Here is a 24,574-nt window from a genome sequence, read left to right as displayed (position 1 = left end):
CGATACCTGACATATGCTTCCTTCTTTTTCTTAACCAAACCCTCAATTTCGTTAGTCATCCAGCATTCCCTATACCTACCAGCCTTTCCTTTCACCCTAACAGGAATATACTTTCTCTGGATTCTCATTATCTCATTTCTGAAGGCTTCCCATTTTCCAGCCGTCCTTTTACCTGTGAACATCTGCTCCCAATCAGCGTTTGAAAGTTTTTGCCCAATACTGTCAAAATTGGCCTTTCTCCAATTTAGAACTTCAATTTTTAAATCTGGACTGCACTTTTCCATCATTATTTTAAACGTAATAGAATTATGGTCGCTGGCCCCAAAGTGCTCCCTTACTGACACTTCAGTCACCTGCCCTGCCTTATTTCCCAAGAGTAGGTCAAGTTTTGCACCTTCTCTAGTAAGTACATCCACATACTGAATCAGAAAATTTTCTTGTACACACTTAACAAATTCCCCTCCATCTAAACCCTTAACACTATGGCAGTCCCAGTCTATGTTTGGAAAGTAAAAATCCCCTACCATAACCACCCTATTATTCTTACAGATATCTGAGATCTCCTTACAAGTTTGTTTCTCAATTTCCCTCTGACTATTAGGGGTCTATAATACAATAAGGTGATCATCCCTTTCTTCCATGAAAGATAGAAATTGGGGCAAAGAGAAATACTCACGTGGAAAGGGAAAGGTAGATCTCAGTGAAAATCACCACAGGGTAAAAAAGAAACCTTTGAGGGGGATAAAGAAATTAAAAAGCTCTGGTGTTTTCATTGTAATAAACTGGGCCACACAAAATCACAGTGTTGGTGGGCTAGGAGAAAGCCAGATGTAGGAAAACCGGAAAAGCTTGGAAGTTTTGTTGGACTTGTAACAAAAAGCACAAGAGAAGTGAGACAACTGCCTCAGAATGTACAAGATGATCAGAGGTTGATTAAGGAGGAAGTGCCAGATCTGCTTAAAATATATACACGCAAGGGTAAAGTTTATTCACATAGGCCAGGGGTAGTAGGTAAGGAGGTTACAATATTAAGGGAGTTGAAACTTTATTGCTGGAACAGCACAGCAGGTCAGGCAGCATCCAGGGAACAGGAGATTCGACGTTTCGGGCACAGGCCCTTCTTCAGGAATGCCTGTGCCCGAATTCCTGAAGAAGGGCGTGTGCCCGAAACGTCGAATCTCCTGTTCCCTGGATGCTGCCTGACCTGCTGTGCTGTTCCAGCAATAAAGTTTCAACTTTGATCTCCAGCATCTGCAGACCTCACTTTCTCCTACAATATTAAGGGACACAGGATCCTCTCAGTCTATAAAGCTGAAGGATGAGGAGATAGGCACTCCTGAGGGACTAATGCCAGAAATGGTACTGGTAACAGAAATTCATGGTGAGACAAAAGTGTTCAATTATGTAAAGTGAGGCTAGAGAGTCCAGAGGAGAGTGAAGTTGTGGCAAGAGTACTGGATAAACTCTCAGCTCCAGGAATACAATTTGTCCTTGCAAATGATATAGCTAATTGACTGTATTTATTAACAATAATGGATGTGTTGACTCGGACGTTGTGTAAATTTTCTGAATAAACTTCTGTTTAACGTCTGTTTTAAAATATAATAGTCAATCTAGTTACCTCACTCTGGGCAATTTTCATTGTGCACTTATCGAAACAAGTTGCAAATGTTTGGTCTGGGGCTGCCTGCTCAAGAATGTTTCGAGTGGTCTGGCCTAGTCCATAACACATGATATATATAACCATGTACAAAAGCAGGTAGTTAATTTTCTTTCGGCTCAAAGTCAGATGGTATTGTAAAAAATGGGCAAGTTTGGATGGCCAAAACCACTCTTGCTTTCTGGCTTCCACTTCCCATCACCCACCAGCAAACACTTAGCTGCTGATGATCAAACCTCTTCACTTGCTATATATAAAATCAGCAGGGAAAAAGATTCAGTTTACCAGATAATGTTTCTCTTGCCCATTCTTTCAATTCCACTCCCTTGGATCACCCAGCGAAAGTTGTGGCACATTCAAGACAGTAGAAAGGACTACAAAAGCAGAAGCTTTCTTCATTCCTGAAATTCTTCTGTTCCTTTTTAGTCAGAAATGGCTTCTTCTGCAATTGCATATTACTCATTGGTTCTGGCAAGCTCTGAAATAGTGGCAGGAATCCAGTTAGGAGGCTATTCTGCTAGGTTTTGGTTAAGTATTTTAATTGTGAAATCTGGCTGCAGGGTGATTGTTCATTTTGCAGGACACAAACAGAATTGAAACCAAAAACGATACCAAGTACGTGCTTAATCACATATTTTACTTGAGTTAATTTTTTTTAATGTGAAAATGACAAAGAGGAATTTGAATTGAGATTGTTAAAAGTGTACATTATTAAATAGCTGGGAATCATTTATGCAGAGAGAATGCAGGATTGATTAAATTTAATGAGGAACTGCTATAATACCAACCTTTCATCCCCAGTTGTCTACCATGCCCAAGTGGCCCTGGACCCCACAAACCTGGCTCACCCCCTTCTTGTGTTTCATCCAGGTGTAGCTCCAACAATGGCCACAACTTCTGGGAGTGATGCTGTGACTTGTTAGCTGCTCCCCCTGCAACTGAGATCAACAACTGCCCATTCTTAATCATGGATGCTGTAAATCCTTCAGCAATAAGAAGGGACCTGCCCTGCCTCCACCCCTTCCCTAACCAATACTATTCTAAAGGATCACCTCTATTTTCAGGTTAATGTCTAATAGATTTCTGCTGTCATGATTATACAAGTTTTTGCTGCTTTTAGAAGTTCATATTTGCTGAAATCTACAGAGCGTGGTATGGTTAATGCATTAAGACTTAGCCCTAACGTCAAGGCTTTTGAGTAAACCATTAGCAACAATAGGCATTTCCCTATAGCATGATTGGGAGAATGAGCAGAGGTCACACAATATAGGAAAATTTTCCAGAGGAGGGAAAAGGAGGGGAGAAGAGCTCTCGGCAGGAAGCTATTACTATCCAGGGTATGAAGGAAGCATTTTCTCTTCCTGAGCCTATATTTCATTTAGAACATTCTCACTTAAATCTGCCGCTTGCTGAAGCCACTGATAGGGATGGATCACATTGCCAGTGGCTGTGAAGGTGTCTGTGGCCATGAGCTTTATGTATTGAGCTCCATCCAGGCTTGAAATGGAGTTAGTTGCAATCGTTTACATTTTGCTATCTATTGTCACATAGCACACACATCACTGATAGAATGTTCAAAGAGAAAATATTATTTGTCTCTTTTTTTTGTCAGACAGGAGCAGCCAGAGCAATCATATAGCTTCATACAGCATAACTCTGAGATATACCACAAATAAAGTGACTCCACACTCTCAACCTTGGACATCATGCAGAACAATGCCCAATGTTGATTTTAGGAAAGTAATGATTAGTTACCCAATCTAGGCAGTTGATGATTTATAAGTAATTTTCTACTGGTTTATTAAGAATAGAACTTTAGATATGATACATTAATTAATTAGATAAAGAATGTATCCAAACATGACAATTGAGGATGGTTTACTTATAGTAGAAGTTTGAGTTCTAAAAGCAGAGTAACTGCTTAATTGAAAATAAGTGTCAGGATTGCTTCTTAACATTCCTGTTCCTCTAAAAAAAAACAGAATTCACTGTGGAAGCTGATAGCAGATTAGTCCTTGAGTGAAACCAAGACAAGTGCAGTTTGGCTGTGTTATACCTGGAGGAGATGTGTTTAAATGGGATTGTGTGGTCGATTGTGGCACAGCCATAGTGTGGTTGAGGAAATGAGAAACAGTAATGTACTATAACCATTTCACATTAAAAAAGTGATCCATATCTGGAAAGGGTACAGGAGCAAAACATTCTAACTGTGTACATCTGTGCTTCCTGAAACTGCTGCCAATTTGTGAATAAAAAACACTGAACACCATTAGCTTTATTGTTACTTTTGCAATATATTCTGAACAGATGTTCTTATGGAAAGATGAGTCAGATAGGCTTCACTCATCTACATTTCCCTTTAGTGTGTATTTGAGCTGCAATTGCTATTTATCCAAGTTGAACAGCTGCTCAGACTGACACTAGTATGATTACAGGAAATTTAGAATTGGTCACTGTTACCATAAATGATAAATTGTAAAAATATATAGAAATGCAACAAAAACACTGTGTTCCCAAGAAAGATGCTAGTATTACACTTGAGAAAGCAGAATTAGAAAATAGATAATAAAATGATAGACCAGTATAATATTTGATCCATGGAGTTGGTCTCACTCCTGGAATATTTCCTCATATTCCTGCATTTTTTCTTCTCTTCTCTAAATATTTATCTAATTGCCCTTTGAAGGCCACATTAACTTTGTATCCACTATTCTATCAGACAGTGAAGTACCTAAAATTGTGTTGTTTTGTTATTGATCCATGAACCATTGGAAAAAAAAACTCTATTTATTTTATCAAACTCTTTATGATTTTAAATGTCTGTTAAATTTACTCTGAGATTCAGAATTGTATTCCATTTTCCTGCTTTTTCTACCTTTTTTGCAGAGGAACATAGGGATAGGAGTTGTTCATTTGGTTCTTGAAGTCTGCTCCACCATTCAATACGATCATGGTTATTCTGGTTGTGGTCTCAGCTCTAAGTTGCTGCCAGATTCCCATAATTCTGGACTTCCTTATCTACCAAAAATTTGTTTAATTTAACCTTGAATAAATTAAAAGATCCAGCCTCCATTATCTTCTAGAGAATAGCCTCTTACACTGCAATGGGGGAAAAAAATCTTCCTTATCTCTATCTTGAAAAGGAAATTGCTTGTTCTAAAACTATATCCACTAGTTTTAGTCTCCCCATGATGTCCACACTATCCAATCCCCTCAAGATCCTATGTGTTTCAGTCAGATCACTAATCATTCTTTTAAACTTCAATGGGTATGAGCCCAACCTGCACATTTTATATTCAACTTTACTATGCCTAGTATTTTTAAGCTGATAATTGTCCTATACCCTCTTTTACTGCTTTATCCTAACCTCAATTTGTTTCATCATCAAGAGTGCTCTAGCTTTGATAGGCCTCCTTTTCCCCATGTAGAAACATACATAGGTGGTAGCTAAACCACTTCTTTCTAAGATGGTTAATTGTTCCATTATATCTCTGCTTGTCAGCCTTTGTCTTGAATTTACTATGACCATATTTCTTCTGATTTTTCCAAAGTAAGTGCACATCTAGTTAAGTATTTTTTGTTCTTTTCTAAGGAAGTTCCATTTTACAATATTATGATCACTATTTCTGATATGGTACCAATTGTGACATTTTCCACTGGGTCACTTCATTTCTCAGGCCTAAATCTAGCAGCACCTCCTTTCTTATTGGGCAGGAGAAATAACCTATCAATAAAGTTCTCCTGAACACAGTTCAAAAATCCTTTCCTGTCTCAACAATAACTGCTCTAGTTAATATTGGCATTAAGGTCTTCCATTAATAATAGTTCGTGCAACTCATCATAAGTTCTTTTCAAATCTGATCCTCCATATGACTGGGGGCTGATAAAATAGACACGTAACATAATAACTCCTTAATTGGAAACCAACTTCAGCTAAGTGGATTCTGTCTTTGATCTACCAAGATTTGTTGTTTTCATTGGAGAAAAGAAGGTTTAGGGGTGACTTGATAGAGGTGTACAAGATGATTAGGGGTTTAGATAGGGTTGACCATGAGAACCTTTTTCCACGTATGGAGTCAGCTATTACGAGGGGGCATAGCTTTAAATTAAGGGGTGGTAGGTATAGGACAGATGTTAGGGGTAGGTTCTTTACTCAGCGAGTCGTGAGTTCATGGAATGCACTGCCAGTAGCAGTGGTGGACTCTCCCTCTTTATGGGCATTTAAGCGGGCATTGGATAGACATATGGAGAATAGTGGGCTAGTGTAGGTTAGGTGGGCTTGGATCGGCGTAACATCGAGGGCCAAAGGGCCTGTACTGCGCTGTATTCTTCTATGTTCTATGTTCTAATACTCTATTTCAGTAATTCAAAACTGCTCTCTTTTTACCTTTCCCTATCATTTCTGAGTACCTTGATTCCAGGAATATTCTGCATATAATTTCCCACTTTTTTGAGACAGGTTTCAGTTATCATGAGTGCATCATATTCTCACATGGCTGTCATTTGTGTGGCTCATCAACCTTGTTAACTGCACTGCGTGCTTTTTAACCTCAATCTCTTTGTATGCTTTATGATACCACCTAATTTTGTATTATTTCAAAACCTATCTGTCCCAGTCATTTGCACTTTGTTTCTACATTATAATATTACATCTTGGGTAACCACCCATTAGATTAGTTTAAACCTTACCCCACAACACTGGTTAAGTTGTCTGCATGGATACTGGCCCTGTGCTGCTCACATGCAAATGGGTTCTTCTTGCAACAGAACTGGTCTTAATATCCCAGGAAAGTAAAGCTCTCCTACATTATGTCTCTAGCCACGCATTAACCTGTCGTAGCCTCATATTTCTACCCTCAGTATAAGATGGCAATATATTCGGACTCTTTATAAACTATTTCTCCCCACTGAAATACATGGGATTTCCATGGAAGTATGGAAATGCTACCCTAAGTGTCAAATGTCCTGTTCATTCTGCAGTATGGTAAAAAGACATTTTTATCACATATTTGCATGCCCCAGCATATCCAAAAGCAATTTACAGCAAATGAAATGCTTCACAGTGTAGTCAATGTTGTAATGTATGAGACATGTCGACTAACATGCAAGTTCCCACAAATAGTGAGGTAATCACGAGTTCATAAACGATTTTGTGATGTTACTTGAGCAATAAATATTGGGCAGTATACCAGGGGTAATTCTTCTGTTGTTCATCAAAAGAGTGCCAAGGAATCTTTTAGAGTCATAGAGTCATAGATATACAGCACGGAAACAGACTCTCGGGTCCAACTCGTCCATGATGACCACACATCCTAAATAAATCTAATCCTTTTTGCCAGCATTTGGCCCATATCCCTCTGAATCCTTCCTATTTATATACTCATCCAGATGCCTTTAAATGCTGTAATTGTACCAGCCTCCACCACTTCCTCTGGCAGATCATTCCATACAAGCATAACCCTCTGCATGAAAGAATTGGCCCTTAGGTCCCTTTTAAATCTTTCCACCTATGACCTCTAGTTTTGGACTCCACTACCCCAGGGAAAAGACCTTCTCTATTTACCCTATCTATGCCCCTCATGATTTTATAATCCTCTTCTAAGGATCACCCCTTAGCTCCAGGGAAAATAGCCCCAGTCTTTCCTGAACCCTTTCATGTTTCACATCATCCTTCCAATAGGAAGGAAACCAGAATTGCATGCAGTATTCCTGACCAGTAGTGGCCTGACCAATGTCCTGTACAGCTGTAACATGATCTCCCAACTCTTAATTCAATGTACGGACCAATGAAGGAAGGTATACCAAACAACCTCTTCACTATGTATCTACCCGCAACTCCACTTTCAAAGAACTATGAACCTGCACTCCAAGGTCTCTTTGGTCAGCAACACTCCCCAGCATCGTACCATTAAGGTGTATAAGTCCTACTCTGATTTGCCTTTCCAAAATGCAGCACCTCTCGTTTATCTAAATTAAACTCCATCTGGCACTCCTCGGCCCATTGGCCCATCTGATCAAGCTCCCATTGGACTCTGAGGTAACCTTCTTCGCTGTCCACTACACCTCCAATTTTGCTGTCATCTGCAAACTTATTAACTATACCTCCTATGTTCACATCCAAATGATTTATATAAATGACAAAAAGCAGTGGACCCAGCACCGATTCTTGTGGCACTCCACTGGTCACAGGCCTCCAGTCTGAAAAACAACCCTCCACCACCACACTCTGTCTTCTACCTTCGAGCCAGTTCTGTATCCAAATGGATAGTTCTCTCTCTGTATTCCATGTAATCTAACCTTGCTAACCAGTCTACCAGGTGGAACCTTGTTAAACGCCTTCCTGAAGTCCATATAGATCACATCCTCTGCTGTGCCCTCATCAATCCTCCTTGTTGCTTCTTCAAAAAACTCAATCAAATTAGTGAGACATGATTTCCCACACACAAAGCCATGTTGATTATCTCTAACCAGTCCTTGGCTTTCCATATATACGTTAATCCAGTCCCTCAGAATCCCCCTCCAACAACTTACCCATCACTGATGGCAGGCTCACCGGTCTGTAGTTCCTTGGCTTTTTCTTGCCATCTTTATTCTATAGTGGCACTACATTAGCCACCCTCCAGTCTTCTGCCACCTCGCCTGTGACTATCGATGATACAAATATCTCAGCAAGGGGCTCAGCAAGCCCTTTCCTAGCTTCCCACGGAGTTCTTGCATACACCTGATCAAATCTCAATGATTTATCCACCTTTATGCATTTTAAGATGTCCAGCACCACCACCTCTGCAATATGGACTTTTTTCAAGATTTTGTTATTTATTTTCCCACAATCCCTATCTTGCATATCCTCCTCCACAGTAAACACTGATGCAAAATATCTCCCCTATCTCCACAGTTCCACATATGGGTTGCCTTGCTGATCTTTGGGGACCCTATTCTCTCCTTAGTTATCCTTTTGTCCTTAACGTATTTGTCGAATTTCTTAGCTCTATTTGCCAAATCTATCTCATCCCCTTTTCACCCTCCTGATTTCCTTCTTAAGTATGCTGTTACTGTTTTTATACTGTTCTAGAAATCACTCTATTTCTGCTGTCTATACTTGACATATGCTTCCTTCTTATTCTTGACCAATACCTCAATTTCTCAAGTCATCCACCATTCCCTATACCTACCAGTCTTGCCCTTCACCCTAACAGGAACGTACTGTCTCTGGACTCTCATTATCTTGTTTTTGAAAGCTTCTCATTTTCCAGCCATTCCTTTACCTACAAACATCCGCTCCCCGCCCCAACAAACACCCCCTCCCCCCCGCCCCCCCCCCCCCCAACCATTTGAAAGTTCTTGCCTAATACCATCAAAATTGGCCTTCCTCCAATTTAGAACTTTAACTTTTAGATCTGATCTATCCTTTTCCATCACTATTTTAAAACAAATAGAATTACTGGCCCCCAAAGCACTCCTCCACTGATATCTCAGTCACCTGCTATACCTTATTTCCCAAAAGTAGATCAAGTTTTGCAACTTCTCTAGTAGATACATCCACATACTGTATTAGAACATTTTCTTGTACACACTTAACACATACATCTTCATCCAACCGTTAACACTATGGCAATCCCAGTCTATGTTTGAAAAGTTAAAATCTCCTACCATAATCACTCTACAATTCTTAAAGATAACTGAGATCTCCTTACAAATTTGTTTCTCAATTTTCTGCTGACTATTCGGGGAGCTATAGTACAATCCCAATAAAGTGATCATCCTTTACTTATTTCTCAGTTCCACCCAAATAAGTTCCCTGGACATATTCCCAGGAATATCCTCCTAAATACAGCCATAATGTTATCCCTAATCAAAAATGCCACTCCTCTTCTCTCTTGCCACCACCCCCATCCTTACTGTAGCATGTATACCCTGCGACATTAAACTGCTAGTCCTGTCCATCCCTGAGCCACGTCCTTGTAATTGTTATGATATCCCAGTCCCATATTTCTAACTACGCCCTGAGTTCATCTGCCTTACCTGTTAAGCCTCTTGTATTTAAATAAGTGCAGTTTAATTTATAAGTCCTACCTTGTTCTCTACTTTGTTCCTGCCTGTTCTGTCCATTTGATTTACTCCATTTCCCAACTGCATTAGTCTCAGATTCACCTCTTTCCTCACTATCTCCTTGGGTCCCATCCCCCCGACCTCCTTTACGAGTTTAAATCTTCCCAAGCAGCTCTAGCAAAACTCCCTGGCAGTATATTAGTCCACTTCCACTTCAGGTGCAATCCATCCTTCTTATACATGTGACTTCTACCCCAAAAGATATTTCAATGATTCAAAACTGTGAATCCTTCTCCCCCGCATCAGCTCCCCAGCCACGCATTCATCTGTTCTATCCTTCTGTTCCTACTTTCACTAACTCGTGGCACTGGGAGTAATCCAGAAATTACTACCTTTGAGGATATACTTTTTAAGTTTGTGCCTAACTTCCTATTTTACCTCCTCAGAGTTTTGTCCTTTTCTCCTCCTATATCGTTAGTTCTAACGTGTACAATGACTTCGTGCTGTTCCCTCTCCCCTCTCTGAGATACCTTTGATCCTGGCACCAGGGAGGCAGCACAACATTCTGATGTCTCGATGTCAGCTGCAGAAACCTCTGTCTGTGCCTCTGACTAGAGTGCCCCCTATCACAATCAACCACTTGGAACCTGGTGTATCCCTTGTTACATTAGAGCCAGTCACGGTACCAGAAACCTGGCTGTCAGTGCTACATTCCCCTGAAAATCCATCACCCCCTGTATTTTCTAAAACAGCATACTTGTTTGAGTTGGAGATAGCCACAGGAGACTTCTGCATTGCATGCCTTCCTCTCTTCCTTTTCTGGTGGTCATCCATCTACCTGACTGATCTTTCTTTTACCTCTCTCCCTACAATTGCCATCCATCACACTTCCTAGATCCTGTAATTTCCTCGTAGCTTCTAACTGCTGCTCCAACTGACCCATGCAATCCAATAGAATTTGCAACCAAACACACTTCATGCAGACATAATCATCAGTAACATGGAAACTCTCCCCAATCTTCCATCCAACAGGAAGAGCACATCACTCTACAAATGGTCATCTTTGCATCTTCACAATCCACAGATGCAGAAAATAGCACAGTCTTACTGCTTTAAAAACACTGCGCCAGGTTAGCTTAGCATCTATGTTTTTATATTATTAAAGTTTAATCAAGAGACAGGTTTCAATAACAATATATAATCAAAAAAAAAACTCCACTCTACTCACTGCTGTTGATTGGAAAAAGAAAACCTGTAAGGTTTTCCTTTAAAAGCCTCTTAGCTGCTTCCCTGCTGTGAGCTCCCAGGTTTCTCCAAGGTCAGCTGTGAATTTTGCAGTTGTTTATTTTTCTTAGAACAAACCCTCTGATGTCCAGAGATACTTGAAACCAAACAGCAAAGACAGCAGCTATACAGGTTACTGCTGGGTCAGACAGCAGTGTAGGTTTCTTTCTCCATTTGAATCACTTCCCATTTGGTCTCTGCACATTGTCTGTCATCCTCTTTTTTAAAGTGCTGTTGTTTTGATCTGTTTTTTACCCAAAGTTCCAAAACAGTGCAATATCTTATAAAACAGTAATTACTGTTCTTACTGTTATGAAGATGTGGCTGTACTGTACCTTTAAGAGAGTTAAAAGCTAGCAGAACTACCTGACAGCACCAAGTGTTCTGAATAAGATAACAATGTAACACTTGGTCGAAAGCTAGATTGGTTGTTTGTGTGGAAATGACAAAACAGATTCAAATTAGGCAAATCAGTTTAAATTATATCCCAAAAAAGACAAATTCCAATCAAGTTTGAATTTAGTATATTGACAATTTTAAAAGCCAATGCCATAATCCAATGCTTTGGGGGTATAAGACCAGGGAAAATTGAACAGTTGGGAAGAGAACTGCCCAGCCAATGACATCTGCAAGCTGCCCAGAGAATAGCTCTCTTAAAGGTACCTTTATCGGTCTGTGACCTGAGAAGCATAATCCCGAAGAAGAAGAAAAGAAGAGTCAAGAAGATCCAAATAAAAGATTCGATAGCTGGCTGGTTTTGAAAACTTGAATTTTTGGTAGATCTTAATCAGGGGCTTTTATCAGACTAGTATTATTGAAGGGAAGGTAAAAAGTAGGTTAGAGGAAGGAGTTCTAAATAGTTGTTATACTTTAAGAAATAAAGTTGTTCATTTTTACTTTAAATAGTCCTTGGCCTCTCAAATTTTCACAGATTACTGCACGGGATAAATCTTTTCTGTGTTGCTGGTTTAAATTAAGCTGGAGAGTTTACGCTGTGCCATAATACTATAATTCAAGGAAATCAGCTCCAACACTGAAAATACCTCAAAGAAGAGGCAGGTGTTGCAATCACAATTTTTTCCTGTCTTCCATCTTGGATTACCTGGAATCATCCACCTTGGGGATCAAAGCCTTAGTTTAATGTCTTATCCAAAGTACATCACCTTCAGTAGTGTTGCACCCCTCAAGTACTGAATGGGAGCACCAGCCTTAAATCTGGTGATTAAGCTGAAAATTGGAACTTGAGCTCACAATGTTCTAACCCAACGGTAAAGGTGTTTCAACTAACACAAAGGTGATAAGTGATGGCAAAACAACTTACTGTATTGGATAATTCAGAACTAAACTTGAGAAGCATCGATGATTTTCTGCAACTGACATTTAAAGATATTTGTTTGTAGTGGAGATACCATTTTCTGTGATTTTAACGTTAGTTGACGTTCCACATCCATTTTATATCTTTAACATTCACATGACTACTGACATAGCAAAACATTCAGTTCCCAAGCCACAAATGTCATCACTCTAAAACTCCATTCCCTTTGTATTACAACACTTTAACTTAGAATGGATGTCAGCAATAACACTATGGTAAATGATATATAAATACCTGAGTCTGAATTCCAGTGTCAGCTGATTTTCAGCATTCCCTTTCAGTGGCAGAGCCATTATCTTGATACCGCTTTCCATGTCACGAGAAAAAGATTTGTAGCTCATGTGGAAAGACGTAACAGAATTGATTTTCTTTGCAATTGACTGCAGTAATGTTACAGATTATAGTGTAACCTGAACACAATTTACCATTATTTGAAAATGAAACTAAAATTACTTTGCAGGGCTATTTTATGAGCATATGTTGCCACTAGGTGAGGCTCCGTGCCAGGCGAGGGATAGTAAAATTATTGCATATATGTCCATAATTAAATAATTTGAGTTTCATATCTATTCAATAGTTAGAATAACAGGTGTCTGAGCTCCAAGGCAATAATGTAACCTGCAAGCTGGGATAAACATCATAAGCCAAAAGATCAAAGCTTGAGTGCTTAATAACATTCTGATAAAATCTAAAATAAAATTACTAGCTTGAATTAACTCTAGGACAGACGTGCTCAGAAATCCAATCATGCCCAAAATCGGGCAAACAGGGATACAGAAGGTCCTGCATGTGCTTATGCTGTCAGTTCATGTAATATTTATGCCACCTGATCATTAAATCATGTAGGTATCCTACCAGTACAATCCATGCTACTTATTGTAGTGGTGTAATTATATAAATGGCTAGATTTCAGATGCTATGCCATCACTTATATGCAGCCAGTACTTCTTAAATGTAAAATACATATTACCTGCAGACTTAGCTCTATGGTCTTGCCGCCATATTCAAACACATCTAAGTGCAATAATAAGATGGTGGGGATATCCTTTCTCGCAAATGAGATGTTAAATTCACGATTCACTGTCTATTGATTCATGGGCAATGTCTACTTAGGGATCATGTTTCTGCCATAGGTCTGCATACAACTTAACAGCCCAATCCGCTGATCTTTAAGCACATGGAGCAAGATGTTACATGATGCAGTTGAATCTGGAGTGCAGAAATTGCTTACTTCTCTTTCCTTCTCTGCCACTGTTCTGCCTCATAATTGAAGAAAGCTGAAATACAAAGAGACAAGGGGTACTTGTGCACAAAACATAAAAAACTAGCACAGAGGTGCAGCAGGTAATCTGGAAAGCTAATGGAATTTCAAGGGAGATGGAGCATAAAAGTATGGAAGTCTTGCTTCAACTGTACAAGTTATTGGTGAGATCATGGCTGGAGTACTGTGAGCAGTTTTGGTCCCCATTTTTAAGGAAAGATATTTCATTGGAGACAATTCAGAAAAGGTTCACTGGGATGATCCCCAGAATGGAAGGATTGTCTTGTGAGCAAATATTCAACAGATTGGGATTGTATTCATTGGAATTTAAAAGAATGAGAGGTGACCTGATTGAGACATATAGGATTCTTAAGGGGCATGTCAAGTAAATGCTGAGAGGATGTTTCCCTTCATGGGAGAGTGTAGGAGCAAGGGGCATAATCTCAGAATAAAGGGGTGTTAATCTAAGACTTGAATGAGGAAGAATTCCTTCTCTCAAAGGGTTGAGAGTGTTTGGAACTCCTTTCCACAGAGAACTATGGGGGCAGACCCCTTGCATATATATAAAGTTGAGATAAATAGATCTGTGTTCATTGGAGAGTCAAGAGTTATTGGAAAAGTGCAGAAAAGGGGACATGAGGAGTGTTGATCTTACCGAATAGCATAGCAGTTTCAAGGGGCCTACTTCTGTTCGTATTTCTTATGATATTATCGAACTTGAAAGACATGTAGTCACCATTTTCAACAACTAATAGCAAGTTCCTTTTAGACTTTAATATCAATGCTACCATGCTTCAATAAGATCTGTCTGGTTAGTGTGAAAGAGACTTCAGCTGAACAAGGCATAGGCTCAGAGAGTATAATCTTGGAAATTTGGTTCAAAGTGGAAATTTGGTGCAAAGGGGACAGAGATGCTTTCACAAAGGTTTACTAAAAGAAGTTAGCTTACAAGAGTGAGAGATGAGTGGGAGAGGATAAAAGGCATGATTGACAGTCTGAACTGCAATGAGACCAGCACATCATCACAAGAGTGTAGGAAAACAAGCAGATAGGTGAGTAGACTGGTGAATATTTCTAGTCTTTGAAGTAAAAGTAAGGTCTTTAGTTTGTGCTTAAGTCTGCAGTGAAATTTCTTCACTCTTTTCTTAAAGAAAGGTTGCGTTTGTGTAAGATTAATACTGGTGATATTTAAATTTTATTTTATAAAATCAAGTTTTTACAGTTAAGTGTAAACAATAGGGAAGCTAGTGTAGTTAACTTATAAATTAAATCAAATATGATAGTGACAATAAAATGGGTGATGAGTGCTGCTTCAGTATGTGCAAACTGCTGGACAGCAATGTAATCCACTCTGCTTTCTGAAGTCAATGATCAGCTACTTCATTTTGTTGATGTTGATGAAGAGACTGTTGTCTTTACACCATGCTGCTTAAGTACTCAATCTCTTTCCTATATTCTGTCTCATCATTGTTTGAGATCTACCCGATAATGGTGGCACCATCAGCAAACTTGTATATGAAGTTGGGGTGGAATTTGACCACATGGTTTTGAATGTATAAGGAATATAGTGGGGAACTGAGAATGCAGCCTTAAGGGGTACCAGTTTTGGGGATTATGCTGGAGGAGGTGTTGTCACCTTTCTTACTAATTGCGGTCTATGGGTCAGAAAGTCAAGGATCCAGTTACAGAGGTGGGAGTCAAGACCTAGGTCTCAGAGTTTAGAGATGAGTATGTTTGGAATTATGGTATTGAAGGTGGAACTGTAGTCATTAAGCTGGAGTCTGACATCCTTGTTATCCAGGTGAACATAGGGGCCAGGGAGATGGCATCTGCTGTGGACCTATTGAGCCAGTAGGTAAATTGCAAAGACAATTTGGTAGTCTGGAGTTGATGTGAGCAATGACTAGCATGTTGAAGCACTTCATAATTATAGAGGTCAGAGCCGCGGGCAGTAGTCATTGAGACATGCCCTAAGATTTTTTATGCACCGGAATGATGGTGGTCTTCTTGAAGAAAGTGTGGACTTCAGATCATAGTAAGAAGAGGTTAAACATGTCTGCAGATACTCCCACCAGTTGGTTCACACAGGATCTAAATGCATGGCCAGGGTCTCTATCCAGGCTGGTTGCTTCCCTTTTGGCAGGAAGAACAGAGGAGTTTAATATCATTTGAATGGAAAAAGACTGCAGGAAACTACAGAACAGTGGGATTTAGGAGTCCTCGACCATAAATTTTAAAAAGGTAGCATACAAGTTCAGCAGATAAGAGGAAAGTCAAATGGAATATTGTCATTCATTTCAAAGGAAATGGAATATAAAAATAAAAAAAAACACTTGTTGAAACTATAAAAGGCACTAGAGCCAGTCCAGAGAAGAGTCTCATCCCACACTTGGAAAGACTGTCTTATCAGGATGGCTTGTGTAATTTGGGCCTGGACCCATTAGAGTTTGGAAGATTGAAAGGCAAGTTTATTGAAATATGAGATTTATAAAGTACTTGTCAGGTTAGTTGCAGAAAAGTTATTTCCATCTGTGGAGAGTATAAGACCAGAGGGTGTAGTTTCAAAATAAGAAGTTGCCCTTTTAAGATGGAGATGAAAAGAAATTTCATCTCTCAGGGAATAATGAATCTATGGAATACAATGTCACAGAGGGCTGTAGAAGCTGTGTTATTAAGTATACTCATGGTTGAGATAGATTTTTAAATTAATAAGGCAATCAGTATTATGGGAAAAAGCAGAAAAGTGGAGTTGAGGATTTTCAAATCAGTCATAATCTCATTGTATGGTGGCGCAGACTCAATGGGTTGAATCGCTTGCTTCTGCTTCCACATTTTATGGTTTTATGGTGTTATGCGCCCTTATGTGTTTTGTTTTTCCTCTCCTGGAATGGCCATTTGAGAGTTGAAAAAAATATGACCACCTCTGAAGCAAGGATATTAGTAAACCAGAGAAGGTTCAGAAAAGATTTACCACAACATTGCTGGGAATGGAGTGTTTGAGATATAAAAATAGACTGGAAAAGTTTGGACTTTGTCTCACTGAAGCATGGCAGGTTGAAGGGTGATCTTACTGAGGTTTATAAAATCATGAGAGGTATAGATAAGGTGAGTGACAAGGGTCATTTCTCTTGGTGGGGGAATTCAAAACTAGGCAGCATATTTTGAAGGTAAGAGGAGAAAAAATTTAAAAGGACATGAGGGCACCTTTTTTACACAGGGAGTGATTCGTGTGTGAAATGAACTGCCAGGGAAAGTGGTAGATGCAGGTATAATTACAACATTTAAAAAGTATTTGGGTAAGTTAATGAATAGGAAAGGTTTGGAGGGATATGGGCCAAGCACAGGTAGGTGGGCGTAGTGTAGTTTGGGAACATGGTCGGCATGAATTGGTTGGACTGAAGGATCTATTTCCATGCTATATGACTCTGTGACCTGGCCATCCAGATGCAGTGTCTACTCCCTTACAGTTGATTTTGCAGCACTCTTTCAGAATGCTAATGGGCACAAGCTTTGAGTAGATGGTCCTAGTACTAAATCTGAAGGATACAGTGTTTGGCTAATATGCAATCCAGATATAATTGCAGAATTGAAGTGTGGTGATGCCTCACTTTGTTTTTATTCATGGGATGTGGATGTTAATGGAGGGTCAGCATTCATTGTCCATACATAGTTGCCTTGGAGAAAGTAGTGGTGACCTGTCATCTTGAACCATTACAGTCATTTGCTGTAGTAGACCTATTAAGCCATTGGGTGGGATTTCCAGGATTTTGACCAAGCAACAGCAAAGGAACAGTGAAACATTTCCAAATCCAAATGGTGAGCGCCATGGAATGGAAAGTGCAGCTGTTGGTGTTCCCATACATCTGCCACCTTAATGCTTGTAAGGTACAAACTGCTGCTGCTGAGTGCTTGTGATGGAGGGAGTGAAAGTTTGTGGATGTGGTGCCAATCAAGCAGGCTACTTTGTCCTGAATGTGTCAAATTCCTTGAATGTATTGGAGCTGCACTAATCTGAGCAAATGAGGAATATTTCATTGCACTGCTGACATGTGCTTTATAGATAGTGGACAGACTTTGGGGAGTTAGGGGGTGAAATACCTACTGCAAATTCCGAGCCTCTTATCTGCTCTTGTAGCCACAGTATTTGTAATGGCTAATCTAATTTAGATTATGATCAATGATAACCCCCAGTTTGGTGATGTTGGAGACGTCAGTGATGGTATTACCACTGAAAGTCAAGGGGTGATGATTAGATGTTCTAATGGAGATGATCATTAGATGTTACTTGCCATTTGTCAGCTCAAATTTGTCCAGGTCCTGCTGCATTTGGATGTAGAATGTTTTAATATCTAATTAATGGGTAGTGTTGAATATTGTGTTATCATTAGTGAACATCTCCATTCCTGACTTTACAATGGAAGTAGCATTGACAAAACAGCTAAAGATAGTTTAGCCTAAGACTGTACCCAAAGGAAGTCCTGTAGAGCTGAGATGACTGACATTCAACAACCACAAACATCTTTCTTTGTGCTAAGTCAGGTAAAGTTGCCATAATCCTAATAGACCATAGATTATGCAGTGGGTTAGGGAATAGGGTTGCCTTCTCATGAGACACAAAGATGATGGTTGGTGTTTTAACCTGAGAGTCACTATGTGTCAGTCAAGGGGAGAGGTTGAGAAGGAGACTCCTTCATGGTAACCACAGCTGGTGTGAGATTGAACCCAAATTGTTGTATCACTCCCAATTGCAAGCCAGCTCTGCAGCCAACTGAGCTAACTGAGGCCTTTTGTGCTAAGTATGACTCCAATCAGTGAAGAGTCTTTCCAAGTCTCATTGACTGTATTATTCCTAGAGCTTCTTGATGCCATATTTTGTCAAATGTGGCCTGAATGTTGGGGGCAGTCACATTCAGCTGACCTCTGGAATTCAACTACAGAGGAACCTCAATTTTCTAAATAAAATGGGCGGGCAGTATTTCATTCAGGTAATTGATTATTCGGATAATCAATTTGACCTTAAACAAGGGAAGCCATACTGCTCTAACACTGTGCTCTACCAGACAGTTTGTTTAAATCTTTAATTTTGATGAGTCTGCTATTTAAACAAACTAATCTTTGCATTTTACAAATTGCAGGTTAAACCGAGAAGGACTAAATCCTTACCATCATATAAATATATGAAATCCCAGCATTAAACAAGGTCCCGAATAGCTTCGACAATCAGAAAAGCAATTGTCAGTTTCTGCTGAACTCAGTGTCTTGATAGAAAGACTGAAGCAGCGCCTCACGCATGTGTTTACTTTCGCTGCCATTTTTTTCATGTACAGCCTGGTAAAGTGACGGAAATAAAGCACTTATTTTTGCAAAGGGCTGTGTAACTCACCCTTATGTAAAAAAATTCCAGTCACTGTTGCTTGAGGTGCTTATATTTCTTTGTTTTTGCCAGCATTTTCACATGTTTTTCAGTACAGGTAGTCTAAGTTCACTTACCTCATTTATATAATGTTTTTACAAGACCTTGAGATCTTGTTCGGATAATCCGAAATTGGGATATTTGATATTTTGATAACCGAGGTTCTAATGTATTTTGTTTGTGTTTGAACCAATGCTGTAATGAGCTCAGGAGCTGAGTACCCCTGGCAGAATTGCTATGATACCAACTGATATTATTACCATACTGGTCAGAGCCCAGACTGAAATTTGACTTATTAGATCACAGTTTGCTTTGTTTCAGTATTAACAGGGTGATCTCTTATTGAGACAGAAGCACCCAATGTTGCAGACTTTATTTTGACAATGAAACAGAATTTTGTTAAGCAAAAGAATTGAAGACAAAACAGAACAAATCAATATTTTTCTTGTAACACAAATTAAGAGTTTTTAATGCAATAATTGTATAATTCTATTAATTCCAACACATACCTTTACAATTTTTTAAAAATTCCCTTGCGCAATACTTAGAACAGGATCCCTTTCCCTAACACTTTGATAGTTTAACTGAACTGTGATTTTTAACACAGTTAACAACTGTGCCTGGAAACACTGATAGCTTATTTCTGAAGCTGTCATACACCTAAGTCTAAATTAATTAAGTTTTGAGCCCCTTTCAGGGTGTTTCTTAAAAGTTCCATCTTGAGATTATCATTAAATTCTTACTCCACAGTAATCTAGTTTACTATATTCTCTGCTTCTCAGGAGCACTGGATCATCAAGCAAGGACTTCACAGAACTGCCCAAAACTTTGAGGTACAATTGTCTATCTTGCTAAGGTATAAAATCCTAAAGTAAACAAAAACCCATTAGGTTGCCAAAGTAGCTCTCCAAAATAATTATAAAATAATTTTGGCTACAGAAATACTCAAATATTAACTTCACACACACAGAGCATCCATAGTCACTCAGTACAGATGGATCAAATGGCATCTTCTGTACTGTAAAATTCCATGATTCTATAAAAACAAAATACAACAGATGATTGAAATCTGAAACAGAAAACAGAAAAAGCTTAGCAAAATGCAATGGGTCTATTTACATCTGTTGAGTGAGAAACAGTTAACATCTTTATGTTAATGTTACTAATCAAACTTCAAAATGCCCAATTTAAAATAAGTGACATTAATATGTATAGATCTGGCAGTTCATATCACAAAACCCAAACTGGGCAACAATGAGCAGGTTGTTGCTCAGCAGGTGCTGCTTTATGACACTGCTGATAACACACAGGTGACTCCACCTATTTCTTAATATCATGTGGCTATTAGCCTTAATATCAGGTTGAAGACTGCTATTCAGATTGGCCATGAACTGCATTTGGAATTCCCTTCTTTGGTTGGGCTGCTTCAAGACTAAGATATTGATCTTCTTTCTCATAGACCTTTGGCCTTGTAATGATTTGGTGCTAGGTGGATCTTCATCCTGACTGAACAAGTTAATAATATATCCAAAGGCATCAGTCCCCCACAGAGATTGAGTGAGAGAGACATCACCATGTGGCCCAAAAATCACATAATTCTGGAGGTTCTAATAGTTTATTCTTAGATGTCTCCGTGTGGTTTGCATTTCTCTTTCTCACAGAAAACTCTCTTGAGGTTAAATGCAGGTTAGTGGGCAGAAAGGAGAAAGTGAGGACTGCAGATGCTGGAGACCAGAGTTGAAAAGTGTGGTGCTGGAAAAGCACAGCAGGCCAGGCAGCATCTGAGGAGCAGGAGAATCGATGTTTCGGGCATAAGCCCTTCATCAGGAATGAGGCTTGTGGGCCAGGGCTGAGAGATAAATGGGAGAGGTCGGGAAGAAGATTGCAGGTCAACAGGGCAGTGCTGAATCTGGGTGTTGGGACTGAGATAAGGTGGGGGGAGGGGAAATGAGGAAGCTGGAGAAATCTATATTCATCCCATGTGTGTAGATTACACCTCCAACCACATGGGATAAATCTGAAGAAGGGCTTATGCCCGAAACGTCGATTCTCCTGCTCCTCGGATGCTGCCTGGCCTTGTGGGCAGATAGGAAGGCAAATGCAATGTTAGCATTCATTTCAAGAGGGTTAGAATGCAAAAGCACAGATGCAGTGCTGAGGGTGTATAAGGTATAGTCAGATCACATTTGGAATATTGTGAGCACTTTTGGTCTAAGGAATCTAAGTGTACCTAAGGAAGGATGGGCTGGCATTGGAAGGGGTCTAGAGGAGTTTTACAAGCATTGAGTATATTTAAGACAGAGATAGACAAGTTCTTGTTTGGTAAGTGGATTAATGATTACAGAGAGAAGGCAGGAGAATGGTTTGAGAAACGTATCAGCCATGATCAAATGGCAGAGCAGACTTGATGGACCAAATGGCCTAATTCTGCTCCTATATCTTATGGTCTAACTCTGACTACAACTGTACTACCTGTGAGACGGCGAACAAAAGTCTTGTTCTCCAGTCAGTGATCACACAAAAAAACCAAAACTTAACAACCAGTCTGAAATGCGAGGCTTGCAAATAACTTGTAAGTAATTCACGATGCTCTAAAATATCATTCATGAGAGTACCTTCCTGATTGTTTATGCCATGCATTGCTGTGCATGTACAGCATATGATGAGTGAAATTCTATGGCATTCAAAGACAGGCCTTACCAGGTATGTAAGATGACAACTTAAATAAATTATTGCACCTTTTAAGGAATTTGGATGTGTTCTCCTGCTGCATGCACAGCTACTTTATCCAAATGGCATTGGTGTTCTTCCACCTGGAAATGCATGCAGTTTCCTGGCCACTATATTGATATCTTAGCAGGACAGTTAGTGCCAAAGGTTCAAATTTATACAATCAATACACTTGGCCATTTTATTTTTATTCTTTACAATAAGCACCAACATTCTAACATGACAGATTGGGTCCATTTATATTCTTGTAATAACTGCTGTTATCTTCTGCAATTACAATCAGTGCAGGCACATGACATATTCGCGAAAAGATTTGTGATGTTATGCCATGATACAAATATTGAGACAAAATTTCCAATTGTTTGCAAAGATACTAAAGGTAAATCACATTGTTTGTTTAACAAACAATAGTCATTATTTCTTAAATATAATTGTGGATAATTGTAGATTTTAAAAATATCGATAGATGAAGATAAAAATTCCCAAGTTGTTCAGACCAAAGCAGATGTGAGCAGACATTCTCTGGGTATTTCATATTGCACAAAACAAGAAATTAAGCATTTGCTTCAGATGTTTACATTCTTCTGCACATTCTCTCAAGTATTACTTCAGCAGCAGCATGTAAGCTAAAGAGATAGTGCTTGCCAAATATTTTCAAGGGACGAAAACCTTAGGGCTCCTGATGCTTTCACTGATTATTGAACTAATTGTTGCTGTAAGGACCACTGTATTAAAATTCTGTAACTGTTGGTTGAGTTAAATTAAACAACCACATAGTGTGAGCAATCATTGCGTTATTATGACGGTCAGGCATTGAAGCCAACTACAATCAATCCAATAGAAAGCTTAAAGGGTTCCTGTGTGTAAACCTCAAACAAAGCTTCATTTGATTCCCATTTCATTCTTTCTCAGTGGTCAAAATATAAACTGGAACGCAATCAGAACTGAATTGCATTACAAGAACTGAAGTACAGTGAATCTTAGATCCTACAAATATGCACCTTTGATCCTAATTTGGAGGTGTCGGTGTTGGACTGGAGTGTACAAGGTTAAAAATCACACAACGGGGATCTAAGATGGTGGCGATCTGAGAAGATCACACTGCAGAGCTTCACATCGCAGCAGGAGCAGGACGGTCATTTAACCCACCCAACCCAGGTCATCGGGATTTCTTGGGGCATTGGAAAGATTGTGGAGCCCCAAGAAACATTTAAAAATTGACTTATCAGTATTTTCAGCTGTCGAGAAATGCCTAAAAAGGGAGGAGGAGCATCTGAGGCCGGGCCTGCAGCTCAGCCTGCAGCAGCCTCAGAACCGATTAGTCTCCAGGACCTGGTGAACCAGCTCTCGAAATCTCGCAAGATGTTGGGGAAACAGATTGAAGAGAAGCTGGCTCCAGTCTCTCTCATGCTGCAGAAGCATGAGCAGCAGCTGGGAGACCTGGAGAAGAGGATGGATGAGGTGGAGCACAGGGTCACAGTGGTGGAAGCTGATGCCAGTTCATTCAAGGAAGAGATCCAAGCCCTGAAGATGCAGGTTCGTAATTTGCGTGACCAAGTGGATGATCTTGAAAACAGGGGCAGGAGAAAAAACATTCGGATCATTGGTCTGCCTGAGGGTAAGGAAGGTGAGAGGCCTGTGGAATTTGTTGAAGATTGGCTTCTGAAATTCCTTGACTTGGAGACTGGCATGAGAGGATTGAAGATAGAGAGGGCTCACTGCGTCGCAGCACGGAGGTCGAGTCTGGGTCAATGCCCTCGTCCTTTCCTGGTGCGGTTCCATCATTACCGGGATAAGGAGAGAGTCATGGAGGCTTCCAGACTCCAGCGGAAGGATCCAAAGGCCCTAATTTACGAGGGGTTGAAGATCATGTTTTTTCAGGACTTTTCAGCGGCGGTGATCAAGAAACAAAAATCGTATGATGGTGTCAAGAGAAGATTGAAGGAGCTTGGGATTCAGTACTCCCTGAGATATCCGGCAGTGCTTCGGATCACCTTAGATGGATCCATGCATCTCTTTGACACATCGGAGAAGGCAAGAGACTTTGTGGACAAACTAACCTAATTTAAACAATTGTAGTATGTATAAATATTGTTGCTTGCGTATACATTTATCATTCTGTAAAAGAAATGGAGGAAATCCAGTTGGAGCTTTGTTTTTCCCCTTTTATTTTCCCTCTATTGATAATAATTTGGTTCAAACTATGTCTCGCGGTGGTTAAGATGTACATTTTAAATTTCTAAATTAGGACATACCAAGGATGGGTGGGGTATTAATTCCCTTTTTTTTTATAAAAGGATGTTTTTTTTATTCATATTGATATTCTATGGGGTGTTTATTCTTTTTAGCTTGTGCTTGTGTGACTCTAGCTGAGAGAAGTGAAGGTGGTTGAGATGGTTAGATGCCTATTTATGGGCAGTTTGGGATGGGTAGTTGCCCCCTCCGGGCAGGGGGTGAGCTCCCCTACTCAGCGCTATTGGCGCTTTATATGTTGGTTTGTTTTCTGGTTTTTGTTGTTTTTTATTTTTAATAATTTTGTATGTTTGTTAAATGTAGTGGTTTTAGTTTATCTAATTTTTATATTTGGTGGACCATGCGACACTAAGGCTCAGCAATTTGTGGTTCGGGTTCCTCCTCTCTGGAATTTAAATGTAATTGCAGAAGATTATGGCAAATGATTTGATTAAATGGTGTACCTGGAATATCAAGGGAAGTCACTCACCAATTAAGAAGAAGGTACTCTTGAGTCTTAGAAAGGAGAAGGTGGATATTGCTTTGTTACAGGAGACACACTTGGATGAC

This window comes from Chiloscyllium plagiosum, chromosome 12, assembly GCF_004010195.1.
Source record: "Chiloscyllium plagiosum isolate BGI_BamShark_2017 chromosome 12, ASM401019v2, whole genome shotgun sequence".
Taxonomy (NCBI): domain Eukaryota; kingdom Metazoa; phylum Chordata; class Chondrichthyes; order Orectolobiformes; family Hemiscylliidae; genus Chiloscyllium; species Chiloscyllium plagiosum.
Note: the sequence above shows the minus strand (reverse complement) of the source record.